Source organism: Oculina patagonica, unplaced genomic scaffold, assembly GCF_052425735.1.
Source record: "Oculina patagonica isolate OP01 unplaced genomic scaffold, crgOcupat unplaced1058, whole genome shotgun sequence".
Lineage (NCBI taxonomy): Eukaryota > Metazoa > Cnidaria > Anthozoa > Scleractinia > Oculinidae > Oculina > Oculina patagonica.
Genome location: NW_027557037.1, coordinates 580 through 7,195, shown reverse-complemented (window position 1 = coordinate 7,195; position 6,616 = coordinate 580). Strand labels below are relative to the sequence as shown.

The following is a 6,616-nucleotide window of genomic DNA, read 5'->3' as shown; positions in this document are numbered from 1 at the left end:
TCAACCAATGGAAAAGATTCTTTTTGAGCCTTGTTTGCAGTTTTATGACTTAGAAATCGATTCCTACTTCAACAACACAAAGGCGATAATTAAATCATTATGCCTTGGCAAATACGAACGGTCGCCATACCTGTTTACGGGACGAACGACCACTATCTTTATCAAGCTTTGTTGTAAGTAAAAGAACACGCGGAATTGTGCACCTTAAGGGACGGACCATTAGAAATAACCGGAGGGGCCGGGGGGGATGTCCGTCCCTAACAATATAAACGCAATGCAAATAGCTTAAGCCACTTGTTAGTGTTGTGAAATTTATTATCCGTAGTAGGGACCACAAAACCTTTGTTACAACTTGACACGAACAATTAACCATGTAATTTAACGTTAACGCAAGCATTTCCTTATATTTTAAAAGATGAGCTTTCAAATCAAAAAATTGAGCCATCGCATTATTTATAATGGTTAGGCTTCACGTTTCTTTGACGCTTCTTTGTCGAAGAGATTCGTCTGCTGTAAGCTTATCGCTATTTCTATTTGACACGAACAGCAAATCTTATAATTTAACGCGTGCATTTCTTCATATTTTAAATGATGTGCTTTCAAATAAAAAAATTAAGCCATCATCTTCTAACAGAAAGGCTTTACGTTTCTTTTGACGCTTTTTTGTCGTAAAGATGTGTCTGCCGTAAGCTTATCGTTATTTCTATTTGACACGAACAGCTAACCTTATAATTTAACGCATGCATTTCTTTATATTTTTAAAAGATGTGCTTTCAAATAAAAAAATTGAGCCATCATATTCTAATAGTTTGGCTTTACGTTTCTTTTGACGATTCTTCGTCGCTAAAGATGTCTGCCGTAAGATTATCGTTAGTTTCTTGTATTTTTACTGATACATATATACACCTGGCTTATTTCATTGGTTTTTCGTTGTGGTCTTGATATTACAGAGTCGGTTTCGTAAATTTACAAGCAAAAAAGGCATAGCCAAAAGTGTTACTTCTGGACGTAGTAGCAGTAATTAAGTCTTATGTCCTTTGCTATGAAGGATTCCGGGATCTCTCCATAAAAGGAGTTTTTGTTGTCCCGGTCTTCGCAATCCCAGAATAACCACTCCTCCGTAGCACGCATGCCCATTACGGCCTGACAACTGCTCGAGTGTTTTAAAAGGAAGAACGGATCGTTCATGGGAAGTTCGATAGGTGTCTCCGTTGACCCATCTGACCGACAGCAGAAGTACATGACAGTGTCCTTGTTGTAAGTACCTTCCGGCAGGACACCGCTGGCCAAGTTATTGTTTTTAGTATCCTCGTCATCCCACTTGATCGAGCCTTCATGAAATCCTGTCAAGAGGCAGAAAAAGTAATATTTATTTGTAGTTTGTCATCTACTAACTCCTTTCCATCTAGGCCTTTCTCGATTATGCTAGTAAAACTGGCATTTAATGCTACTAGAAATTCTCGAATAAAGCCAAAAAATGCTAAAATAATGCCTGATTCCTTTAAAAAATGCCACTTGAATTCCAAAGAATGCTTTGTTTTATTTCTAAACAAAACGTACAAACTCTTACATTATATGCTCATATCAACAACAGGTGATACTGTAGTGGACTGTAGTGATCGATCACTTGCTATAGATGATGGAACTGGTCTATCTTGCAAGTTCGTGGCCGACGCCATCTTCGCTGATCTTGGCTGAGCAAGAGAAAGAGTTACCCGTTGACCACCCATACCTTTTTTTTTTCGTTGGTGCACACACACAAGTATACGTAATACAACGCACAAACAGTCGACTCGAAACAGACAGAAAACAATCAAATTAAGTAATCAAAATGTGAAACTTTAGGATTATTTATCCTTCTGAGTTCTGAGTGCTGAAATCTGGATCACAGTCATGAAAAATGACAGAAAATGCTAGCAATTCTTTTTTAAGAAAAAACGAAAACAAATGCTCGTTTTCCCAAAAAATGCCGAAAAAATGCTAGCATAATCGAGAAAGGCATATTTCCATCTCGCTGGTTACATTTTTTTATGGCCACAGTGGTTGGTAATTACCTTAAAAGCTCCATAAGCCCCCTCTTGAAAGCCCCTCCCCCCGTCGAGTAGTTCCTTTTTTAACAAGACCACCCCCCTCCCTAAACTGTATATCTTGAAAATTGATGAACAAGGAAACGAGGCAAATGTAAGCTTTTGCTCACACATTGCCTCTCTCCAGTCAGGCCCAGGTTGTTCAAAGGTTGGGTGACGCTTTCCACCTGACTAACTACATTTTATTACTGACAAGTCCTGAAGAAGTCCAGCACTGCTACTTGAAATATTGACCACTAAAGCCCACGCCTTCAACCGAACATGCCGAAGTACCAGCCTTGTCATCAATTTGGTTTTATTTACACTTAAAGTGACGTCTGGTACAAGCATCTCTTGAAAAAGATTTCCGGTAACAGATAAGCCAAGTGGATTTTATTCTTTGTTGCGTGGTCTTCTGCATTAAAATATTTTTTTCATACTGCAGTTGAATCTCGATAACGCAAACCCTTAACAACTCTAACCTTTTACCAATCATTCTCTTACTAATTTTCCTCTTGATAAGTCGAACCTTTTTCAATTCGCTCCCTTGAGGGTTCGGTCGGGATTCAACTGTAGCTACAGATAGAGCAGTTTTCAATTGAGTGTCGAGCAGATGGAGCAGTTTTCAATTGAGTGTCGTAAAACCAAACCAAAGTAATTACTTTGGCCAATCACAAAGGACACAGACAATCCAGTAAACCAATCAAAAATCGAAGCAAATACACAAAGCGCGGGAAAACGTGCGCGAGCGAATCACGATTGGTTTTGGTTTTACTCCTGATTGGCTGAGAAAGTGGCGCGAGATTTTTAAGCCAATCACTAAGCGTAGTAATGCAAAACCAAAGCAAACGCAATTAACTTTCGACACTCAAGTGAAAACCGCTCTAATGAAAAAGAAAACTTTTTATTATCCTTACCGTAGGGACACTTTCCTTTTTTTGTAAATACAGTATTTGCCTGCTGGCCATTGTGTTGTTCCTGTCTTGTTTGTCTTTACACAAAAATGCTGAGTAATCTCCTTGTCTTTCTTCTGTCCTTTCAAGTGGAATGGACTGGACCAGTTGCTCAATGGACCAGTGTCCTCTGTGTCTTGCCGACGGAGACCCTCTGACCAAGAGAACTGCGTTGTCACTGGGCATCCACTGAGTGGCATCGGTAAAGCATATGTTCCTTTCGGCCATTTTAATAAATTTACCAAACAAAAAAAATCAACTAGATAATTCCCTGGGGAAAGTGAACATGGCCTTGTTGTTAAGGCACTGGACTTTTAATCCGGACGTTCCGGGTTTTAAATCCATGCCAGTAGATGTATTTGTGTTGGGTGCTTCCAAATTCAACTGAATTAGCTAACAGGTCAGCCTCTAGATAGTTGGGATTTCTAACCATTTTTGAGTCTAATGCTTGCGTGCGCTTTGCGCATGCGCATTAGACTCTTTGTTATATGAAAAAAGCTGTTAGCAATCCCAAGGGAATGGTTCGGGATCGATAATCGTTCGCTGTAATGTAGAAAACAATGATCAGCTGCAAGAACGGACTCCGTACGGACACGCACGATTAGTTTCAATTAAAAACAGCCAATCAGCGACACGTGTTCCCACGCATAATTAAAAGTTCTTTCTCAAGTCACGATTATTCAACACTTGAACAGGACGTAATAATTTTCCAGTTAAGACATTTGTAAGCTTTTTGTGAAAATAAATCTTCGTTTTCAGTTCAGTTAAGCACTTGTGTTTTCGTCTTGCTTAAAAAGCAAGACGTCTTTGAGAAAAAATATTTCGACGGCGACTCGCGTTTATTTACACAATGCGACCAAATATTTATTTTGTTTTAAAAAATAGAAAACTTTACCTCGTATTTTGTATTTAAGTCATTCGAATTTCGACCAATTTTTTCTTTACAGTGCAAACAAAAACCTTCAAAAATAAAAGATGTACATGGATAAATGTAAATCAAGTTACGCGACTAAATCAAAATGCGTTTGTTTGGCCGCTTTGCAGTATTACACTGTCCCGGCCTTTGCCATACACTGAAATCGAATTTCATGCTTTTGCGACTCTCAGAGATCTTAAGTTCTTCTTACAGCTAGAAAAATCATAAAATGGTTACATTGATATGGAAGTGATGATTCGCGAAATTTGTACATCATGATAAACAGTCTTCGCTCCTGTGTATGGTAGCTCGATAATAATTGCCTAGTTTCCAGCGTTCAAAAGGTCATCATTATATTGACGTGAGTATTTACACCCGTTTTTAGGAAAATCTGTCACTAAGTGCTTACAGTACAATGGAGTAACAGTCACTATTTCAAGTGCTTTTATTGCAAAATCTGTTTCAAGAGTCATCATCAAAATGGTGAAAAATCTGAAAGAAAACGATGTGAAGTTCTTCAACCCTTGTTGTAATGAACATGCTTTTTGTAAATCGTCACGCAATCTTGTCCAAATGTTTAATCGTTTCTGCTTTTACGGACAATACGGAAGAAGTAACATCAACTCCTGTTCATACTTTAAATTTTGTGAAGCATATAACATTTATGACTGTTTCGTTTTCATCCATAATCATCCACGATGCCCCTAGCTTGCTATAAGCATTTTAAATTAAACTCCCGAACACAAACCTCTAACCAATTTTAACCGGCTTACGAAAACCGCGCAATCTGTATCACTATGCTATACGGCATTAGACTCATGTCACCCTTGGTGACCTATTTTTTTTTTATTTACAGTATTTGTTTATTTACACATAAGTGCTAAATAATGGCTCTTAAATAAGGTCATTTATTATATGTCTTTGAGAACGTCGAAAACTACCCACCGAATGGCCTTTCTGGGGTTACAAGTCACACCAGCTTTCCATATACATGGCAAAAAAAATACTCATAACTACTTTTCAGGTTTTGTAGCCACTATTCGGGTTTGCTTGATATTGAGGTCATTTATTTATTAGTTTTTGAGTGGCACCTAAAAACTATCTACCGAATGGCCTATCTGTGATTTTAAGTCACACATAGAGGGGAGCTGCAATTTTCTAGCGTCCCAAATTATACATGGCACGGAAACACTCGTAACCACTTTTCAGGTTTGTTGAGCCACGTGCCTTCGAAAATGATTAATTGTGGCCTCGTCTAAGAAGGAAGTTCTTTCCATTTTTAAATTAAAATTTCCTTCTTTTAAGGGACTATGTCACGGATTTCACCAGGTGCGTTGACATTCAGTAGGTGTGGATAACTGACACTCTATTATGTTTGTGTCGCAGGAAACCTAACAATAGAGCACTGAAACGAGCATCTTTGGCTGCGGATGGCTCGGATGGAAACGGATTGCAACTTGAAAAAGTAAGCTTTACTTTTTCACGTTGTTGCCACGCGTCAGCAAAAAATCGGTATTTATAGCCGTAGCTTGATTTCTATCCGCAAATTAGTGTTATATCTTCCTATAGATTCTCCCAAACATGTTTTTATGGGTTAATTGTTAGGGTTACGAGCGGCGCCGCCGCTCGTTGTCGCAGCTTCGCTGCTTGCTTATACGCGCTTTAAAACCCAAAAATACCGCCAGCTACGTAGGCTACCACTTATTTTTCCTACCACTTATTTCAGGACAGTTTAGACAAAAAATCTGCAAAATCCCCGTGATATAGCTCCTTTAACTTGAAATCAACGAAACTACCTACGGAAGATGCAGTGTAAAAGTGTCTAGAGTGAGAACTGTTGCATAATCAAGGTCATTAAAAAAGTTGACTTACCGCTCTCGTATATCTTTACGTTAATGGTACTTTCTGCAACATCCGGCTTTCCGAAGTTAGCAACATGTGCAATGCACGTGTATTTACCAACATCTATCTCTGAAATGTTCGAGATGTGCAGACAAAAGTTTCCTCGTCTTCTTGGCAAGAACTTGTCAATAGCTTTCTTGTTGGTATTTTCTTTTATTTTCTTGCCATTAAACGTCCATAACACCACGGTATCGAGGGCGTTTACCTTACGACCAAGACATGTCAAGGTCACATTGGAACCTCTGCTGGTTACCACGTTGCGGCGGACTGGGTTGAGTACAGGAATGGTGGCAGTGATACCTGTGGAGACGAGAAGCTAATGTTCAAAAAGATTACAGTTGGGCTTACTTTCGTCAGAGGCTTGGTATTGGAGGGGTGTTAACAGAGGACATTGTGTTGGGAGGGCGGTTTCTTGTAAGGTATGTAAGGTAAGGTAAGGTCTGGTGAGGTGAGGTGAGGTGGAGGTGAGGTGAGGTGAGGTGAGGTGAGGTGAGGTGAGGTGAGGGTGAGGTGAGGTGAGGTAAGGTAAGGTAAGGTAAAGCAAGGCAAGGCAAGGCAAGCTAAGGTAAGGGGATAAGCTAAAGTAAGGTAAGAGAAGGCAAAGGAAGGGAAGACAAGGCAAGGCATGCGCAAGGCAAGGCAAGGCAAGGCAAGGTAAGGTAAGGTAAGGTAAGGGGATAAGGTAAAGTAAGGTAAGGTAAGGTAAGGTAATTTATCGTGTCTACTGAATTCCGCGTTGTTAAACTTTATCATCTTCGATGTGAATCTCAACAGAAGCT

The 6,616-nt window shown here is 39.4% G+C and overlaps 1 pseudogene across 1 annotated transcript; it reads right to left on the bottom strand.

Annotated features, from left to right (window-relative positions):
- Positions 1-294: 294 nt before the first annotated feature.
- Positions 295-6,153, bottom strand: LOC144639558 (uncharacterized; annotated as a pseudogene). Its single transcript, XR_013568169.1, has 3 exons — positions 5,808-6,153; positions 2,984-3,251; positions 295-1,343 (listed from the first exon to the last, which is right to left on the bottom strand). The product of XR_013568169.1 is annotated as an uncharacterized LOC144639558 (transcript).
- Positions 6,154-6,616: the final 463 nt, after the last annotated feature.